Below are 21,940 nucleotides of genomic sequence, written 5' to 3' on the forward strand. Positions count from 1 at the left end.
ATTCAAATTAACTTTCTTAATTTTTTTTAATATGAAACTAAGAACCACATGAAGATGCAGTTCCTGACTGGTCAGAATCGGTGTATAGGTGGGACTGAGAGATTAACAATCATTTTACGTGTTCTAAATCTGGAAATGAGAGTTGAAGAATCTGCTGTTGTTGGGAATTCAAATCAAATATATAAAAATTGACTAAGTACTTATCCAGGACAAGGTTCCAGGAAGGACAAATACAAAGAAATAAAAGACTCAAAAACATACCTCCTAAAAAAGTGAATAATCTAGCAGAAGAAAATAATATGAAGTATTTTATCTATTACATTAAAAGACAACACAAGATTAAAATAATTAATCAAAACAATAAAAAAGATACTATTTCTTGCTTATTGTCAAAGATTTAAAAGAATGATAAGAGTGTGGGCATAAATAAGAAAGTCAAGAGTGTAGAGAAACAGATACTAAGACACATTTGGTGTAAATACAAATTGGGAAAACAACTCTCAAGGGCAACTTGGCAACACATACCAAATCTTTTTAAAAATACATACTTTTGATCAGAAATTGCGTATCTAGGGATTTGTCCCAAGGAAATAAGCAGTTGAGTATTTAAAGATGCATATACGAGGAAGCAAGCAACATGTTTTATAACCATGAAAACTTACAAATAATCTAAATGTCCTACAACATGGAACTCTTTGAAAAAACACCTACGATAAATACACGGACATTAAGGGGGTGCCTGAGTGGCTCAAGTCAGTGTCCAACTTCGGCTCAAGTCACAATCTAATGGTTTTTGAGTTCCAGACCCACATCGGGTTCTGGGCTAACAGCTCAGAGCCTGGAGCCTGCTTCAGATTTTGTGTCTCCCTCTCTCTCTGCCCCTTCCCCACTCATGGACGTTAAAATGATGATGCAGCTGGCTATACATATATATATATATCAACATGGAAATATCTTAAAGATAGAATTAAAGGGAAAAATCAGTGTTTTAAAAAATATGTAATATTTCTATAAGTAACATGTATCACTGTTTTTATTTTATTTTTTTTTAATTTTTAAACATTTTTTATTCATTTTTGAGAGACAGAGAGACACAGAGCACGAGTTGGGGAGGAGTAGAGAGAGAGGGAGAGACAGAATCCGAAGCAGGCTCCAGCACAGATCCTGAGGTGGGGCTCGAACTCACAAGCCATGAGATCATGACCTGAGACGGAGTCAGATGCTTAACTGACTGAGCCACCCAGGTGCCCCCATGTATCACTGTTTTTAAAGACAATGTCCCCACACATTCTGATATACAATGTCTAGAGCAAAGTCTACAAATGTGAACTTCTAACATGATCCCCCTCAACCTACACATATACACATGCACATGTTCACCTGGGTAATCCTGGTGCAAGTGTTCTGCAGGGTGCCTTTTGAGAAATAGCTGATGTTGAATTAGGAAGAATGAGAGACAAAGAATAGGAAATTAAAATATAATATATCAACTCAATGGACTATTATGCAGCCATTAAAATAATAACCACAATGACAGAAATAGAGTACATGACATAATTTTAAATTACATTAATCAACATCAAAAAAAATCTAGTGCAAAAATGGGCAAAGGATGGGGCACCTGAGTGGCTCAGTTGGTTAAGTGTCCAACTTCAGCTCAGATCATGATCTCACAGTGAGTTCGAGCCTCATGTCAGAATCTGTACTGACAGCTCAGAGTCTGGAGCCTGCTTCAGATTCTGGGTCTCCTTCTCTCTCTGCTCCTCCCCCATTCATGCTCTATCTCTCTGTGTCTCTCAAAAATGAATAAACATTAAAAAAAAAGGTTTTTTTTAATGGGCAAAGGAATTTGTAACATTGATGAGCCTTGAGGGCATTATGGTCAGTGAGATAAGTCAGAGAAAGACACACTGTATTATATCAATAATATGTGAAATCTAAAAAACACCAAACTTATTAAAACAAAGTGTAGAGGGGCGCCTGGGTGTCTCAATCAGTTAAGTGTCGGACTTTGGCTCAGGTCATGATCTTGCGGTTCATGAGTTCAAGCCCCATGTCAGGCTGGTACTGATTGCTCAGAGCCTGCTTCAGATTCTGTGTATCCCTCTCTCTCTCGGCCCCTTCCCCACTCATGCTCTCTCTCTCTCTCTCTCTCTCTCTCTCTCTCTCTCTCTCAAAAATAAATAAACATTTAAAAAATCTTAATAAAGAAAAAGTGTAGAATGGTGGTTACCAGGGGCTGGGTGGGGGAGACTGGGGAAATGTTTAAAGCTACAAACTTGCAACTAGTAGATAAATAATTCCTGAAGATCCCACGCACAGCATGGTGATTATAGGCAACTGTACTATATTATAGATTTCAAAGTTTGTAAGAGACTAGATATTAATTGTTCTCACCATAAACAAAACAAGTTTGTAACACAATGGAGGTGTTAGCTATGCTATGATGCTAATTATACCACAATATATGAATTCATCAAATCAACATGTTGTACATCTTAAACCTACACAGTATTATATTTCAATTAAAACTCAATTTTTAAAAAGTAGGCAAATGACTTGAAAGAAGTTTCTCCAAAGAAGACACACAGATGGCCAAGAAGCACATGGAAAGAGCTCAACATCATTAGTCACTAGAGAAATACAAATCAAAATCATAATGAGATACCACTTCACATTTACTAAGATGGCTATAATTTTTAAAAATGGAAAATAAGTGTTGGCTAGAAAGTAGAGAAACTGAAACCCTCATACCTTGCCAATGTGAGTGTAAAATGGTGCAGCTGCTACGGAAAACTGTGGCTGTTCCTTAAGATGCAAAACATTACCATATGATCCACAATTCCACTCCTAGGTATATACCCAAGAGAAATGAAAACAGATGTTCAAAGACTTGTATGTAAGAGTTCATAGCAGCATTACTCATAATAACAGCCAAAACAACACAGTGATAAGTGGATAAACAAGATGTACTATGCCTATACAATGGCATATGATTCAACCATAAAAAGAAATCAAACACTTGTTCATCAACGTTCACAGCAGTATTATTCACAATAACCAAAAAATAGAAACAACCTAAGTGTCCATGATTAGACAAAAAGAAAACCAAAATATGGTGTACACATACAGTGGAATATTATTCAGCCAAAAAAGAAACGAAATTCTGGTACACACTGCAACATGGATAAACTTTAGAAACATGCTAAGTGAGATAAGTCAGACACAAAACGATAAATACTTTAAGATTCTACTAATATAAGTTACCCATGTAGACAGAAATTATAGACAGATAACAGGCAGGGGCTGGGGGGAAGGAATGAGGAATTATTAACTAATTGATGTAGACTTTCTGTTTGACATGATGAAAAAGTTCTATCAATGGACAGTGATCATCGCTGTACAACTTTGCAAATATACTTAATGACCCTGAATTGTACACTCAGAAACAGTTAAAATGGTATGTTGTTGTATGTATTTTTTAAATTTATTTATTTACTTTGAGAAGGGGGAGGGGCAGAAAAAGGGAGAGAGAGAGAATCCCAAGCAGGCGACTGACTGTCAGCAGAGCCAAAGGCAGTGGTGATCCCACAAACCACGAGATCATGACCTGAGCCAAGATCAATAGTTGGGTGCTTAGCCAACAGAGCCACTCAGGTGCCTCTGTTATACATATTTTATCACAATTTTTTACACATACAAAACAGTAAAACATTGTCAAATAATGTACATAAAATAAATGACATAGTAATATATGCTATAATATCACTTGAATTTTGAAAACATGCTAAGTGAAAGAAGCTGGCACAAAAAACACACATATCATATGATTCCATTTATATGAAATGTACAGAACAGGCAAATCTATAAAGACAGAAAGCAGATTAATGACTGCTTATTTGGAGCTGGGGAGAGTGGAGAACTGAGGGGTGATTGCTTATTGGGCACAGTGTTTCCTTTTAGAATAAAACTATTCTGTAATATATAGTGGTGACGGTGACACATCATGAATGTACTGGAAGCTCCTGAAGTACACATTTTAATGGTTAAACTGGTGAATTTTAAGTTATGTGAATTTACTTCAACAAAACAAAAGCAGAAAAATTGTCATGTACACAATTAAAACTATGTAAAATAAATATGCAAGGGAAACAACAAAGTTGAAATGCCAAAAAATAAAAATAAAAAAGCCTTAGGTGGATTAAACTGACTTTCTTTTTATTTTTTCAAAATTTTTATTTACATGTTTATATTGTTTTCATAACAAAAAGAGAATTATAATGTACCTACTATCTGTATATACATATATACACATATATATACAACACATATACATATATATATATGTATTTACTTATTTATAATCAAGTATCTACTATAGCACTGTGCTAGGAATTTTCATGAATCATGAGTGCTTTCCTACATGCTGGGTAAATAGGAAACATTTGATAGAAATGTGGAAGTGAGGAAAGGAATCTAGTCATAGGGAAAATACTGAATGCATTAGTTATATATTGCTATTTTACAAACTACCCCAAAACAGGGCAGCTTTAAACAACCAATCTTTAGGAGACATCTTTGTATATGTAAAGAATGAGCATAGATAAGCTCTCTAAACTCAAGACTTGATTTACCTATATAATTTAATAGCTCCAAAGAGAAATCAGAATTAGTAAGAGCATTCTTTTGTAAAGATATAGGACAGTGTTACAGTTATAATTCCTTAAAGTTATATGAAAACTGGCCTGTGGATCTAGGTGTTCCCCAGTCAGTCATCACCATGACACACTGATTATAGCTGTATTTTGATATAATTATTAAAATTGTTTCTATGACCTCTGTCCTTAATTTCAGTTGCCGGTATAAAAAAATACTTAGAAACCCCCTACCATCAATTCTACATATAGAGCCAGTACAGAGAGTTTCAATCCACTTCTTATGAATCCAATTCTTGTAAATAAGCTGAATGTAAGACTTCACTCTTAACAAATTTATTCTGCCCTTTGATACTTAACTGGGATGAAAACTAAATTAAGATTTCTTTGGTAGGTCCAGTTCTTTGCTATCCCAAAGTCAATGGTACTACCTTGGAGAACCTAACGTTGAGTAGCACACTGGCATCACATCCTTTAAGAAAAAAAGATTCAGGATTGGAGGGGAAGATGGCACTGGAGTAGGGTAACCCTAGCTCACCTCATCCCATGAACACAACTAGATAACTATCAAATCATCCTAAGTACCCCAGAAATTGATCTGAATATCGGCAGATCAAACTCCACAACTAAAGGTAGAGAAGAGGTCACGTCGAAGAAGGTAGGAAGTATGGAGACATGGCCTTGGAGAGAAAAGGACTGTGGCTACTGCAGTGGGGAGGGAGCCACAGTCAAGAAAAAGGCAAGACACAAACTAGCACACAGAAGAACACATGAAGGAAAGGATTCCCCACAGCAATTGGCTTGGAAAGCGAGAGGGAGCAAATTTCATGAGTTCTTGCAACAAGCCAGGCTTAAAATCTAGAATTCTAAAGGTCAGTGGGCTTGGCTCTGGGAGAGCTCAGAAGATATTGATGCTACTTGTGGAGAAAAGTCAGGGCAAACAGCCCATGCACATACACCATAAAAAAAGCAATCTGAACAGTGCCTGAGGCACACAGTGGGGAGGTTAGTTGCTCATCTTAGAGGGTGTCCCAGAGAGGCAGTGTTCACAGAGAGACCCCTGGGGTACCAGAGGAACTGGCAGATGCCATTTAACTCCCTCACCCCTCAGCATAAACACAGAACCACTTATGGGAACCAGCACAGCATCAACACTTACTACCTAACTTGCTTAGGTGCCAAGTCCCTTTACCCACACTCTGGAGGAACTACCCTTCCCAGTCATGCTTGCCACAGTCCCAGCATAGCAGGCCCCCTCCCCCAGAAGACCAACTCAAAACCCCTTCCAACACTGCGTCTCCTGATCCAGGAGTTTTGCAAGGCCTCAGTTCCAGTGGCAGCACTGACAGATCTCATTTCACAAGCAGACCAGAGCACACCTAGTTAAAACTCATCAAATTCACGCCAGGACCAAACACTGCCCAGAAAAAGTAAAGAGAGACTCTGCAGATTACTGGCCTAAAGGATAAAGTGGCCAGGGGACAACAGCAGAGCACACACAACACACATTAGAGACATTCCCAGAAGTGCCAGATCCTGGAAAACAGGGACAATACACTGCAGAGCATTATAGTGCCTTTTTTTGTTTGTTTATTTGGAGAGATAGAGAGAAAGACTGAGAGAGCAGGGGAGGTGTAGAGAGAGGGAGAGAGGGAGGATCCCAAGCAGGCTCTTCACTGTCAGCATAGAGCCGAATGTGGGGCTCTATCCCATGAATTGTGAGACCATGACCTGAGCCAAAACCAAGAGTCAGACGCTTAACCAACTGAGCCACCCAGGTGCCCCGGAACCTTTTCTTCATAAAGCCATTACCCTCAAGAAACAAGAGATATAATTGACTTTCTAACACACAGAAATAGCCACAGACACTTAGACAAAATGAGAAGACAGAGGAATTTATCCCAAATGAAAGAACAGGAAAAGGCCATAGCCGAGATCTAAGCAAAATAGATATAAAGAACATGTCTGATGGATAATTTTTAGCAATGATCATAAGGATACTTATTGGACTTGAGAAAAAAGTGGAGGACATCAGTGAGACCATTAACACAGAAATAAGGAATAACATAGCAGAGATAAAGGGCTCAACAAACAAAATGAGAAACACATTTGACGGAATGAAAAGCAGGCTAGAAGAAGTAAAGAAATGAATTAATGACCCAAAAGACAAAGTAATGGAAAGTGATAAAGCTAAAAAAAAAAAAGAAAGAAAGAAAGAAAAACTCATGCAAAACTAGAATAGACTTAGGGAACTCAGCGACTCCATCAAATATAATAACATTCATATTATAAGAATCCCAAAAGAAAGAGAGTAAAAGGGGGGCAAAGAATTTATTTGAAGAAATAATAGCAGAAAACTTCCCTAATCTGTCAAAGGAAACAGATATCCAAATGCAGGAGGCACAGATACCCCCCCCCCCAAAAAAAATCAACAAAAGCAAATCCACACCAGGATATATTGTAATTAAATGGCAAAATATAGTGATAAAAAAATGTATCAAAAGCAGTAAGACAAAAAGAAGACAGTTACATACAAAGGAAACCCTATAATGCTATCAGCGGAATTTTCAGTAGAACCTTTCTAAGACAGAAATAAGATAATATATACAAACTGCTGAATCAGAAAAACCTGCAGCCAAGAATACTCTATCCAGCAAAGCTGTCATTAAGAATAGAAGGAGAGACAAAGGGTTTCCCCAATAAACAAAAACTAAAGGAGTCTGTGACACTAAGCCAGCCCCTCAAGAATATTAAAGGGGACACTTTTGAGTGGTAAGAAAAGACTAAAAATGACAGTATGAAGGTAGTAAACACAAAAGCAGGAAAAATGAGTATTTCTGAAAAAATCAAAGAACTCTCAAAATAAAAGGATGTAAAAATTGACACCATACACATAAAACATGGAGAGGAGAAGAGTAAGAGTGGGTTCAAACTTAAATGACCATCAACTTAATGTGGACTACTATATGCAAAAGATGTTACATAAAAACCTAATGGTAATTAAAAAATCTAAAACCACTAATAAATGTGCAAAGAATAAAGAGAAAGAAATCCAACTATACCTACAAAGGAAAACAGCAAACCATGAAAGAGAGAAAAACAAGAAAGGAGCAGAGAAAATCTTCAGAAATATACACAAAACAAATAATAAAATGGCAATAAATACATATCTATCAATAATTACTTAGAATATAAATGGACTAAACGCTCCAATCAAAAGACATAGAGTGACAGAATGGATAAAAAGCAAGACCCATCTATATGCTGCCTACAAGAGACTCATTTTAGACCTAACAACCCCTGAAGATTGAAAATGAGGGATGGATGACTGACAAATAGGTAAAGAGGATATATATACACACAATGGAATATTATTCAACAATCAAAGAGAAAGAAATCTTGCCATTTTCAACAACATGGATGGAACTAGAGTGTATTATGCTAAGCAAACTAAGTCAGAGAAAGACAAATATCATATGATTCACTCATATATGGGATTTAATTTTAAAAAACAGATGAACATAGGGGAAGGGAAGCAAAAATAAGATAAAAACAGAGAGGGAGACAAACCATAAAAAACTCTTAAATACAAAGAACAAACTGAGGGTCGCTGGCAGGATGCTAGGTGGGGCGATGGGCTAAATGGGTGATGGGCTTAAGGAGGTCACTTGCTGGATGAGCACTGGGTGTTATATGTGAATGATGAATCACGATATTCTATTCCCGAAATCATTACTACACTATATATTAAGTAACTTAGATTTAAATTAAAAAGGATAGGATAGAATAGAATAGAAAAAATAAAAATAAAAAATAAATTAATTAATTTCATTAAAATAAAATAAAATCTGTACACTTAAAAAAAAAGGGGGAGGGGGAGCCAAGATGGCAGAACAGCATGGAAGTTTTTTGTGCATCTCGCAACCATGAAATACAGCCAGACCAACACTAAACCATCCTGCATACCTAGAAAACTTATCTGAGGATTAACACAACAATCTGCACAACCTTCACCACAGAATTCAGCAGGTACACAGCACGGAGAGGTGAACTTGGGGAGAGAGAAGCCATGGAGGGCAGGGAGGTGCTGTTGTGTGCAGAGAGATGATGGAGACAGTGGGAGAATACTAAAAAGCACCCCTCCCCAAAAGCAGATGGAGAGAAAGTGGAAAACTGGAAACAGCCACAAGGACTGAACTAAAAAGGAAGAAAGGAGAAAGGAGAGGGTTTAAATTCCATTAAGACTGTAAACAGGGGGAGTGCAGCGAGTCTGCAACTCTACAGCTTGATACCTGGCAGTGCTCTGGTGGGGAGGTTCTTGGGCCACACAGGGAGAAGCAGTTCCACTGCTGGAAGGACATTTGGTAGAGGCTGAGAGGCAACCTGGGCCCAGCAGACCCCAGAGAACAGCCACATTTGCTGATGCGGGAACAAGGTCGTAAAGGGCAAAGCCTGGTGCCAGATGTGTGTTGTGATTTTCCATAATCCCTGAAACACTGCTGCTACAATATCTCACGAACTTTTTCTGGGGCAGGCTGGCACCTGGCCACAGTTGCTGGGCTTCAGCAGCAGCACGGTCCCATGAACTTTCCTGGGTGTGGCTGGCATTTGGCCATTGCTCGGTGACACCCTCTGCAGAGGGGCGAAACGGGTCAAAGCAGCAGTCCCTCAGAAGTAAGGGGCTGGAGAAAACAGCCGTATCTGAGATAAAACTCAGGAGAGAGGTACTACATGGGGCACAGTCACAGACAGTGTAAAAGTGGGGGAGTGGACAAAAGCTGAAGACAAAGGACAGATGCGCAATTGCTGATGCGGGAGAACACAGTTCCAATACTAGAGAGTGGGTAGCTGAGTGACACCATTTTCACTGCTCCTGTGCATGTGCATACACACCTCCAAGCGCCACAACAATCCACCCAAGTAGGCTAGCAGCGCCATCTAGTGGAGAACGGAGCCTTTACACTAAGCCCCGCCCAACTGGGCCAACGTCACTCTTCAAGAACAGAAGTCTCACTGCCTACTTAGTTTATAGACTATAAAGCATATCATAATCTAACTTCTAGGAGAAAATGAAGTAATTTCAGTCATATTTCAGACTGTTAGCAGGTCCCTCTGTTCACTTTTCTTTTTTTCTTTTTTCTTTTTTCTTTTTTCTCTTTTTGATTTCTTTTTCTTGAACACAGAAAGAAAAAATTCATTTTTATTTTCAATTTTTATTAAAAATATTTTTAACTTTTTACATTTTTTACTTTTGTGTAGATTTTTTCAAATTCTATTTTACTTCCATCATTTTATTTTAGACTAATTCACTGTATGTATTTTTTAAAATTTTCAAATGATTTCCTTTTTTTCTCTTTTGCATTTCTTTTTTTTCTTGAACACAGAAAGAGAAAAAATTCATCTCTATTTTTAATTTTTATTAAAAACATTTTTCTCTACTGTGGTTTTACTTTTAAGTTTTTTCAAATTCTAGTTTACTTCCATCATTTCATTTTAGTCTACTTCAGTGTGTTCATTTTTTCAAATTTTCAAACGATTTCCTTTTTTTTTTCTTCGTTCCCTTTTTTCTCTACTCTATCAAACCACTTCCAATACCCAGACCAAAACACACCTAGGATCTAGCATCATTTATTTCATTTTGTGTGTGTGTGTGTTTTTAATTTTTTTTAATTTCAATTTTATTTTAATTTTAATTTTTTCTACCTCATTAATTCCATTTCTCCCTTCAAAATGACAAAACAAAGGAATTCACCCCAAAAGAAAGAGCAGGAAGAAATATTTAACCAACACAGATACAAGCAAGACATCTGAGCCAGAATTTAGAATCATGAATAAGAATACTAGTTGGAGTCAAAAAATGATTAGAATCCCTTTCTGCTGAGATAAAAGAAGTAAAAACTAGTCAGGATGAAATAAAAAATTCTACAATTGAACTGCAATCATGAATAGATGCCACGGCAGCAAGGATGGATGAGGCAGAACAGAGAATCACTGATACAGAGGACAAACTTATGGAGAATAATGAAGCAGAAAAAAGAGGGAGATTAGGGCAAAGGAGCACAATTTAAGAATTAGAGAAATCAGTGACTCATTAAAAAAGAACAACATCAGGAAAAAAAAAAAAAAAAAAAGAACAACATCAGATTCATAGGGGTCCCAGAAGAGGAAGAGAGAGATACAGGGGGTAGAAGGGTTATGTGAGCAAATTATAGTGGAAAACTGTCCTAACCTGGGGAAAGACACAGACATCAAAATCCAAAAATCACAGAGGACTCCCATTAGATTCAACAAAGACTGACCATCAACAAGGCCTATCATAATCAAATTCACAAAATACTCAGGCAAGGAGAGAATCATGAAAGCAGCAAGGGAAAAAAAGTCCTTAACCTACACAGGAAGACACATCAGGTTTGTAGCAGACTTATCCACAGAAACTTGGCAGGCAAGAAAGGAGTGGCAGGATATATTCAGTGTGCTGAATCAGAAAAATATGCAGCCAAGAATTCTTTATACAATAAGGCTGTCGTTCAAAATAGAAGGAGAGATAAAAGTTTCCGAGACAGACAAAAATTAAATCAGTTTGTGACCACTAAACCAGCCTGCAAGAAATTTTAAGGGGACTCTCTGAGTGGAGAAAAGATGAAAATACAAACAAAAAATACCAAAGGCAACAAAGATTAGAAAGGACCACTACAAACTCCAACTCTACAAGCAACATAATGGCAATAAATTCCTATTTTTCAGTACTCACTCTAAACGTCAATGGACTCAATGCTCCAGTCAAAAGACAGAGGGTAACAGAATGGATAAGAAAACAAGATCCATCTATATGCTGTTTACAAGAGACCCACTTTAGACCTAAAGACAACTTCAGATTGGACAACTTCAGTAAGGAGATGGATGGGGTGCCTGGGTGGCTCAGTCGGTTGAGCGTCTGACTTCGGCTCAGGTCATGATCTCAGTTTCTGGGTTCGAGCCCCGTATCAGGCTCTGTGCTGACCACTTGCTCAGAACCTGGAGCCTGCTTCAGATTCTGTGTCTCCTTCTCTCTCTGCCCCTCCCCCGCTCACGCTTTGTCACACTCTGTTTCTCAAAAATAAATCAATGTAAAAAAAATTTTTTAAATAAAAAGAAAGTAAGGAGATGGAGAACCATCTATCATGCTACTGGTCAACAAAAGACAGCTGAAGTAGCCATAGTTATATCAGACAATCTAGACTTTAAATTAAAGACTGTATCAGAGATGCAGAAGGGCATTATATCGTAATTAAGGAGTCTATCCACCAAGAAGACCTCACAATTGTGAACATTTATGCACCAAATGTGGAAGCGCCCAAAAATATATACCAATTAATCACAAACATAAAGAAACTCATCAGTACTAATACCATAATAGTAAGAGACTTCAACACCCCACTCACAACAATGGACAGATCATCTAATCAAAAAATCAACAAGGAAACAATGGCTTTGAATGACACACTGGACCAGATGCATTTCACAGATATATTCCAAACATTTCATCCTAAAGCAGCAGAATATACATTCTTCTCCACTGCACATGGAACATTCTCCAGAATAGACCACATACTGGGACACAAATCAGCTCTCAGCAAGTAGAAAGATATCGAGATCATACCGTGCATATTTTCAGACCACAACGCTATGAAACTCGAAATCCACCACAAGAAAAAATTTGGAAAGGTAACAAATACTTGGAAACTGAAGAACATCCTACTAAAGAATAAATGGGCTAACAAAGAAGTTAAAGAGGAAATTAAAAAGTATATGGCACCAAGTGAAAATGATAACACCACAACCCAAAAGCTCTGGGACGCAGCAAAGGCAGTCATAAGAGGAAAGTATATAGTAATCCAGGCCTTCCTAAAGAAGGAAGAAAGATCTCAGATATACAACCTAACCTTATGCCTTAAGAAGCTGGAAAAATAACAGCAAATAAAACCCAAAACCAGCAGAAGACAGGAAATAATAAATATTAGAGCAGAAATTAATGCTATCAAAACCAAAACACATCAATGAAACCAGAAGCTGGTTCTTTGAAAGAATTAACAAAATTGATAAACCACTACCCAGTTTGATCAAAAAGAAACAGGAAAGGACCCAAATAAATAAAATCAAGAATGAAAGAGGAGAGATAACAACCAACACAGCAGAAATAAAAACAATAATAAGAGATTATTATGAGCAATTCTATGCCAATAAAATGGGCAATCTGGAAGAAATGGACAAATTCCTAGAAACATATACACTACCAAAACTGAAACAGGAAGAAATAGAAAATTTAAACAGAACCATAACCAGTGAAGAAATCAAATTAGTAATTAAAAATCTGCCAAAAAACAAGAGCACAGGGCCAGATGGCTTTCCAGGGGAATTCTACCAAACATTTAAGGAAGAGTTAACACCTATTCTCAAAACATAGAAATGAAAGGAAAACTTCCAAACTCTTTCTATGAAGCCAGCATTACCTTGATTCCAAAACCACACAGAGATCCCACTAAAAAGGAGAACTATAGACCAATTTCCCTGATGAACATGGATGCAAAAAACCTCAACAAGATATTAGCCAACCGGCTCCAACAATACATTAAAAAAATTATTTGCCACGACCAAGTGGGATTTATACCTGGGATGCAGGGCTGGTTCAATATCCATAAAACAATTAACATGATTCATCACATCAATAAAAGAAAGGAGACGAACCATATGATCCTCTTAATAGATGCAGAGAAAACATTTGACAAAATAGAGCATCCTTTCTTTATAAAAAGCCTCAGGAAAGCAGGGATAGAAGAATCATACCTCAAGATCATAAAAGCCATATATAAACAACCCAACACTAATATCATCCTCAGTGGGGTAAAACTGAGAGCTTTCCCCCTAAGGTCAGGAACAAGACAGGGATGTCCACTCTTGCCACTGTTATTCAACACAGTATTGGAAGTCTTAGCCTCTCCAATCAGACAACACAAAGAAATAAAAGGCATCCAAATTGGCCAGGAGGAGGTCAAACTTTCACTCTTCGCAGATGACATGATACTCTATATGGAAAACCCAAAAGATTCCACCAAAAAACTGCTAGAACTGATCCATGAATTCAGCAAAGTCACAGGATATAAAATCAACGCACAGAAATCAGCTGCATTCCTATACACCAACAATGAAGCAACAGAAAGAGAAATCAAAGAATCGATCCCATTTACAATTGCACCAAAAATCATAAAATACCTAGGAATAAATCTAACCAAAGAGGTGAAAAATCTATGCACTGAAAACTGTAGAAAGCTTATGAAAGAAACTGAAGAAGACACAACAAAATGAAAAAAGATTCCATGCACCTAGATAAGAAGAACAAATATTGTTAAAATGCCAATCCTACCCAAAGCAATCTACATATTCAATGCAATCCCTATCACAATAACACCAGCATTCTTCACAGAGCTAGAACAAGTAATCCTAAAATTTGTATGGAACCAGAAAAGACCCCAAATAGCCAAAGCAATCTTGAAAAAGAAAACCAAAGCCAGAGGCATCACAATCCTGGACTTCAAGCCACACTACAAATCTGTAATCATCAATACATCCCAGGTGGTGCTGGGAAACCTGGACAGCAACATGCAGAAGAATGAACCTGGACCACTTTCTTACACCATGCACAAAAATAAACTCAAAATGGATGAAAGACCTAAATGTAAGACAGGAAGCCATCAAAATCCTCGAGGAGAAAGCAGGCAAAAACCTCTTTGATCTTGGCCGCAGCAACTTCTTACTCAACATGTCTCCAGAGGCAAGGGAAACAAAAGCAAAAATGAACTATTGGGACCTCCTCAAAATAAAAAGCTTCTGCACAGTGAAGGAAACAATCAGTAAAACTAAAGGCAACCGACAGAATGGGAGAACGTATTTGCAAACGACATATCAGATAAAGGGTTAGTATCAAAATCCATAAAGAACTTATCAAACTCAACACCCAAAAAACAAATAATCCAGTGAAGAAATGGGCAAAAGACATGAATAGACACTTCTCCAAAGAAGACATCCAGATGGCCAACCGACACATGAAAAAATGCTCCACATCACTCATCATCAGGGAAATACAAATCAAAACCACAGTGAGATACCACCTCACACCTGTCAGAATGGCTAACATTAACAACTCAGGCAACAACAGATGTTGGCGAGGATACGGAGAAAGAGGATCTCTTTTGCATTGTTGGTGGGAATGCAAGCTGGTGCGGCCACTCAGGAAAACGGTATGGAGGTTCCTCAAAAAATTAAAATAGAACTACCCTACGAGCCAGCAATTGCACTACTAGGTATTTATCCAAGGGATACAGGTGTGCTGTTTCGAAGGGACACATGCACCCCAATGTTTATAGCTGCACTACCAACAATAGCCAAAGTATGGAAAGAGCCCAAATGTCCATCAATGGATGAATGGATAAAGAAGAAGCGGTACATATATACAATGGAGTACTACTCGGCAATGAAAAAGAATGAAATCTTGCCATTTGCAACTATGTGGATGGAACTGGAGGGTATTATGCTAAGCAAAATTAGTCATTCAGAGAAAGACAAATATCATATGACTTCACTCATATGAGAACTTTAAGAAACAAAACAGATGAACATAAGGGAAGGGAAGCAAGAATAATACAAAAACAGGGAGGGGGACAAACCATAAGAGACTTAAATATGAAGAACAAACAGAGGTTTACTGGAAAGGGTGTGGGAGAGGGGATGGGCTAAATGGGTAAGGGGCATTAAGGAATCTACTCCTGAAATCATTGTTGCACTATATGCTAACTAATATGGATGTAAATTTAAAAAAATAAAATTAACAACAAAAAAAAACTTTAGAAAAAAAAAAAGTAAAGGGATGGAGAAAAATCTATCACCAATTGGATATCAAAGGAAAGCCAGGGCAGCAATACCTATATTGGAAAAACAGACGTTAAAACAATGACTCTAACAAGAGGCAAAGAAGGACTCTATATAATCATAAAGGGGACAATCCAACAAGAATATATAACATTTGTAAATATTTATGTACCCAACATGAAAGTACTCAAATACATAAAACAGTTAATAACAAACATAAATAATCAATAGTAATATAATAATATTAGGGAATTTTAATAGACAAAGTAAATAATCAATAGTAATATAATAATATTAGGGAACTTTAATACCCCACTTACATCAATGGACAAAATCACCTAAGCAGAAAATCAACAAGGAAACAATGGCTTTGAATGACACCCTGGGCCAGATGGATTTAACAGATAAGTTCAGAATATTCCATACTAAAACAGTAGAATACACATTCTTTTCAAGTGCACATGGAACACTCTTCAGAACAGATCATGTATTAGGCCACAAAACAAGCCTTGCAAATTTACAAAGATTGAAGTCATACGATGCATCCTTTCTGACCACAACGCTGTTAACTCTAGAAATGGACCACAAGAAAAAATCTGGAAAGACCACAAATACATGGAGGTTAAATAACATGCTACTAAATAAAAAATAGGTCAACCAGGAAATCAAAAAAGAAATTAAAAGTACATGGAAACAAATGAAAATGAAAACACAACATTCCAAAAAACTTTGGGATGCAGCAAAAGTGGTCCTAGGATGTAAATATATAGCAATGCATGCTTACCTTAAGAGCAAGAAAAATCTCAAATAAACAACCTAAGCTTACACCTAAATGAGCTAGAAAAACAACAAACAAAACGTAAAATCAGAAGAAGGAAGGAAATAATAAATCTTAGAGCAGCAATTAATGATACAGAAACTAAAACAACAATAGAACAGATCAGTGAAACCAGGAAATGGTTCTTTGAAAAAAAAAATCAGTAAAATTGATAAACCTCTAGCCAGATTTATCAAGAAAAAAAGAGGATGCAAGTAAATAAAATCACAAATGAGGAGAAATAACAAACACCAGAGAAATACAAATAATTGTAACATATTATAAAAAACTATATGCCAACAAATTGGACAACCTAAAAGAAATGGATTAATTCCTAGAAACATATAAGTTACCAAAACTGAAACAAAAGAAAATAGAAAATTTCAACAGACAAATTACCAGCAAAAAAACTGAATCAGTAACCACATATCTCCCAACAAACAAAGTCCAAAGCCAGATGGCTTCCCAGGGGAATTCTGCCAGACCTTTAAAGAAGAGTTAGTACCTGGAGTGACTGGGTGGCTCAGTATGTTATGTGTCCGACTTCAGCTCCAGTCACCATCTCACAGTTTGTGAGTTCAAGCCCCACGTTGGGCTCTGTGCTGACAGCTCAGAGCCTGGAGCCTGCTTCGAATTCTGTGTTTCCCTCTCTCTCTGCCCCCCTCCCCCATTCATGTACGTTCTCTCTCTCTCTCAAAAATAAACATTAAAAAATTTTACAGAAGAGTTAATACCTATTCTTGTTAAACTATTCTAAAAAAAATAGAAAATGAAGGCAATATTCCCATTTAATTCTATGATGCCAGCATTACCCTGATACCAAAACCAGATAAAGATACCATAAAAAAAAAGAGAACTACAAACTAATATTTCTGATGAATATACACGTAAAACTCCTCAACAAAATATTAGGAAACCAAATTCAAAACTACATTTAAGAAATGATTCACTACAATGAAGTGAAATTTATTCCTGAGTTGCAAGGGTGGTTCAATATTTGCAAATCAATAAACGTGTGGGGCGCCTGGGTGGCGCAGTCGGTTAAGCGTCCGACTTCAGCCAGGTCACGATCTCGCGGTCCGTGAGTTCGAGCCCCGCATCAGGCTCTGGGCTGATGGCTCAGAGCCTGGAGCCTGTTTCCGATTCTGTGTCTCCCTCTCTCTCTGCCCCTCCCCCGTTCATGCTCTGTCTCTCTCTGTCCCAAAAATAAAAAAAAAATAAAAATAATAAATAAAAATCAATCAACGTGATACAGCACATCAATAAGGGAAAGGATAAGAACCATATGATCATTTCAATAGATGCAGAAAAAGCATTTGACAAAGTACAACATCCATTCATGATAAAAACCTTCAACAAGGTAGGTTTAGAGGGAACATACCTCATCATAGTAACAGCTAACATCATCCTCAATGGAGAAAAACTGAGAGCCTTTCCCCTAAGGTCAGGAAGAAACAAGGTTGTCCACTCTCACCCCTTTTATTCAACATAATACTGGAAGTCCTAGCCACAACAGTCAGATAAGATAAAGAAGTAAAAGGCATCCAAATTGGTAAGGAAGAAGGAAAACTTTCACTGTTAGCTAGTGAATGTCTATAACAGTATACAAAATCAACATACCAAAATCTGTTGCATTTCTATACATCAATAGCAAAGCAGCAGAAAAAGAAATTAAGAAAACAATCCAATTTACAACTGCAACAAAATAATAAGATAACTAGGAGTAAATCTAACCTAGAGGTGAAAGATCTATACTCTGAAAACTACAAAATGCTGATAAAAGAAATTGAGGACGACACAAAGAAATGGAAAGACATTCCATGCTCCTGTACTGGAAGAACAAACACTGTTAAAATGTCTATGCTACCAAAAGTAATCTATACATTTAATGCAATACTTATCAAAATACCAAAAGCATTTTTCACAGAACAAACAAAAAAAAAAAAAAACAATTCTAAAATCTGTATTGAACCACAAAAGACCCCAAATAGCCAAAGCAATCTTGAAAAACAAAAACAAAGCTGGAGGCATAGTAATTCCAGACTTTAAGTTATTATTACAAAGCTGTAGTGATCAAAACAGTATGGTACTGGCACAAAAGCAGACACACAGATCAGTGGAACAGAATAGAAAATCCAGAATTAAACCCATAATTATATGGTCAATTAATCATCAACAAAGCAGAAAAGAATATCCAGTGAGTAAAAGACAATCTCTGCAACAAATGATGCTGGGAAAACCAGGCAGCCAGACGCAGAAGAATGAACCTGGACCACTTACACCATACACAAAAATAAATGGATTTTTTTATTAAAATGGATTAAAGACCTAAATGTGAGACCTAAGCCATAAAAATACTAGAAGAAAGCACAGACAGTAATTTCTCTAACATCAGCATAGCAAGTTTTTTCTAGATAGGTCCCCTGAGGCAAAGGAAACAAAAGCAAAAATAAACTATTGGGACTACATCAAAATAAAAAGCTTCTGCACAGCAAAACAATCAACAAAAGTAAAAGGCAACCTACAGAATAAGAGAATATATTTTCAAATGACATATGTGATAAAGAATTAGTATCCAACATATATAAAGAACTTCTAAAACTCAACACCCCCCCCAAAAAAAATAATACAATTTAAAAATGGGCAGGAGAGGGGCGCCTGGGTGGCGCAGTCAGTTAAGCGTCCGACTTCAGCCAGGTCATGATCTCACGGTCCGTGAGTTCGAGCCCCGAGTCGGGCTCTGGGCTGATGGCTCAGAGACTGGAGCCTGTTTCTGATTCTGTGTCTCCCTCTCTCTCTGCCCCTCCCCCGTTCATGCTCTGTCTCTCTCTGTCCCAAAAATAAACAAACGTTGAAAAAAAAAAATTTTTTTTTAAATAAATAAAAATGGGCAGGAGACATAAACAGACATTTCTCCAAAGAAGATATACAGATGGCCAGCAGACACATGAAAAGATGCTCATCATCACTTATCATCAGGGAAATGCAAATCAAAACTACAGTGAGATATAACCTCACACAGGTCAGACCAGGTAAATTCAAAAACGTTAAGAAACAACAGGTGTTGGCAAGGGTGTGGAGAAACAGAAACCCTCTTACATTGTTGTTGAGAATACCAACTGGTGCAATCACTCCGGAAAACAGGGGGGTGGGAGGTCCTCAAAAAGTTTAAAATAGTACTGCCCTACACTCCAGCAATTGCATTACTGGCGTTAATGGAAAGAATACAAACAGATTGAAAGGGATACATGCACCTGTATGCTAAATATTTGGTTATCTACAATAGCCAAATTAGGGAAGCAACCCAGTGACCATCAACTGATGAATGGATAAAGAAGATGTGGTATATAATTACAATGGAATGTTATTCAGACATTAAAAAAAATGAAATCTTGCCATTTGTGGTGACAAGGATGGAACGAGAGTATTATGCTAAGCAAAATAAGTCAGTCAAAGAAAGAAAAATACCATATGATTTCACCATATGTGGAAGTTAAGAAACAAAACAAACAAGCAAAGGGCAAGAGAGAGAGAGAGAGAGAGAGAGAGAGAGAGAGAGAGAGAGAGAGAGAGAGAGAGAGAGGCAAACCAAGAAACAGACTCTTAACTGCAGAGAACAAACTGATGGCTACCAGAGGGGAGTAGCGTGGGGGTACCAGTGCAATAGGTGATCGGTATTAAGGATTGCACTTGTGATGAGCACTGGGTAATTAAAATAAAAACTTATTAAAAATGATTAATGTATCAAATTTATTGCATACTTTAAAAGTACAAATCATCTTTAATTTTGATGACACCCACTAATAAAGTTCTATTCTAATAAAAAGAAAGAAAGAAAAAGACTCTGTTCTTTTTCAATTTCTTTTTTTTTTTTTAATTTTTTTTTCAACGTTTATTTATTTTTGGGACAGAGAGAGACAGAGCATGAACGGGGGAGGGGCAGAGAGAGAGGCAGACACAGAATCGGAAACAGGCTCCAGGCTCTGAGCCATCAGCCCAGAGCATCTGGGCTGATGGCTCAGAGCCTGACGCGGGGCTCGAACTCACGGACCTCGAGATCGTGACCTGGCTGAAGTCAGACGCTTAACCGACTGCGCCACTCAGGCGCCCCTCACTTACTTAATTCTTAACTGGCATGGCATTAGGGGACCAATTAGGTAGGAAAACCCTATAAATAAGTTGCTCTAGTGCTCAGTAGGATATATCTCCAATCTTCCTCGAACATATATTTGTAAGTAATATGATGACTATAAAGCAACCCACAATCAATTGTTTAGGCTTCAAATGTCACTCACTATGCAGCAATTCCATAATTATTTCTATCACTTTTCATGATGCCTGTAATTTACCAGCTAAACCTTCATGACGTTTTGTTGCCAATAACTTAAGTAAAATTTTGTGGCCAATTTGAACTAAGCTCCCTAACATATGTTGTCTAAAATGTACAGTTAGAGTTATTCTGCAATCAATAAAAATTAAATTCAAAAAACCTGAATGATGGCTAAGCCTCTAAAACTATGCAGTTGCTGCCAATTCTTTTTCTTTCAAATCAGGTACAAAAGCATGTAAGGCAGCTAAGGTAAAATTCCCAGACTCTGCTCACCTCTCACCAATTACTATGTATGTGTTTTGTGTGGGATGTCCATAAAAATACAATTGTGTAACAGAAAGAGCAGGGATTTAGAGAGGATCTGATTGACCCAGCTTGAGTTACATGGTAGGCAGGATTCTAATATGGCTCCCAAGATCCCTGCCCCAGCTATTGGTACACACCCTATATGATCCCCCTCACTGGAGCTGGAATTGTGAATAAAATGCAGTAGTTACTTCTGCAATTACATTATAATACATAAAACTCCACTGTAGTAAACTAGAGAGTAATTCTTCTGATGGCCTTAAAGAAGCAAATTACCATGCTGTAGAGAGGGCCACATGATAAGGTACAACCTCTAGCAGCTGAGAATGGTCCTCCACTGACAGCTAACAAGTCCTACAACCACAGAAGCTGAATTCTGCCAACAACTAGTGACCTTGGAAGAGGACCCCAAGCCCTTGATGAGACCAAAGTCCCAGTCACCATCTTGAAATCTGGTCAGACCCTGACAGCAGAGAACCTATTCAACCTACAACCACACTCATGACCACATTCCTGACACAAATAGAAACTGTGAAATAATAAGTTCATGGTGTTTTAAGTCACTAAATTTTTTGTAATTTGTTTTGTAGGAAAAAAAAAAATATATATATATATATATATATGTCACATGATTACCGCTTAGAAGAGGTGGGATACCTTGATTAACAGCTGAAGTAAGGCTGTATCCAATGAAGGTGAAGTGATCCTCTTTAAGCACAAATGAAGTGTCATCATCAGTTGGGGGGGATGGATACTGGAATAAAGAAAAACAAAAATAATCCACCACAATATATCAATTTTCTGATATCTCATAGGCCTTCAACATTCAACTCACAACTCTCTCCTACTATTGACTCTATTGCCATATACACATTCCTTGATCTACATGCCATTGAGCCAGAGACCGACAAAGAATACATGAAGGCAACA

General features: G+C 37.4%; 1 protein-coding gene across 1 annotated transcript in view; it reads right to left on the minus strand.

Moving 5' to 3' along the window:
• Positions 1 to 21,940, minus strand: part of CTNNA3 (catenin alpha 3) — a 1,783,011-nt gene that overhangs the window by 1,758,390 nt on the left and 2,681 nt on the right. Inside the window, exon 2 of the mRNA XM_045040980.1 lies at positions 21,668 to 21,764. The gene's annotated coding sequence lies outside the window, so the exon portion shown is untranslated. The remainder of the gene's footprint in view (positions 1 to 21,667; positions 21,765 to 21,940) is intronic.

The sequence above is a fragment of the Felis catus genome, chromosome D2 (genome assembly GCF_018350175.1).
Source record: "Felis catus isolate Fca126 chromosome D2, F.catus_Fca126_mat1.0, whole genome shotgun sequence".
Lineage (NCBI taxonomy): Eukaryota > Metazoa > Chordata > Mammalia > Carnivora > Felidae > Felis > Felis catus.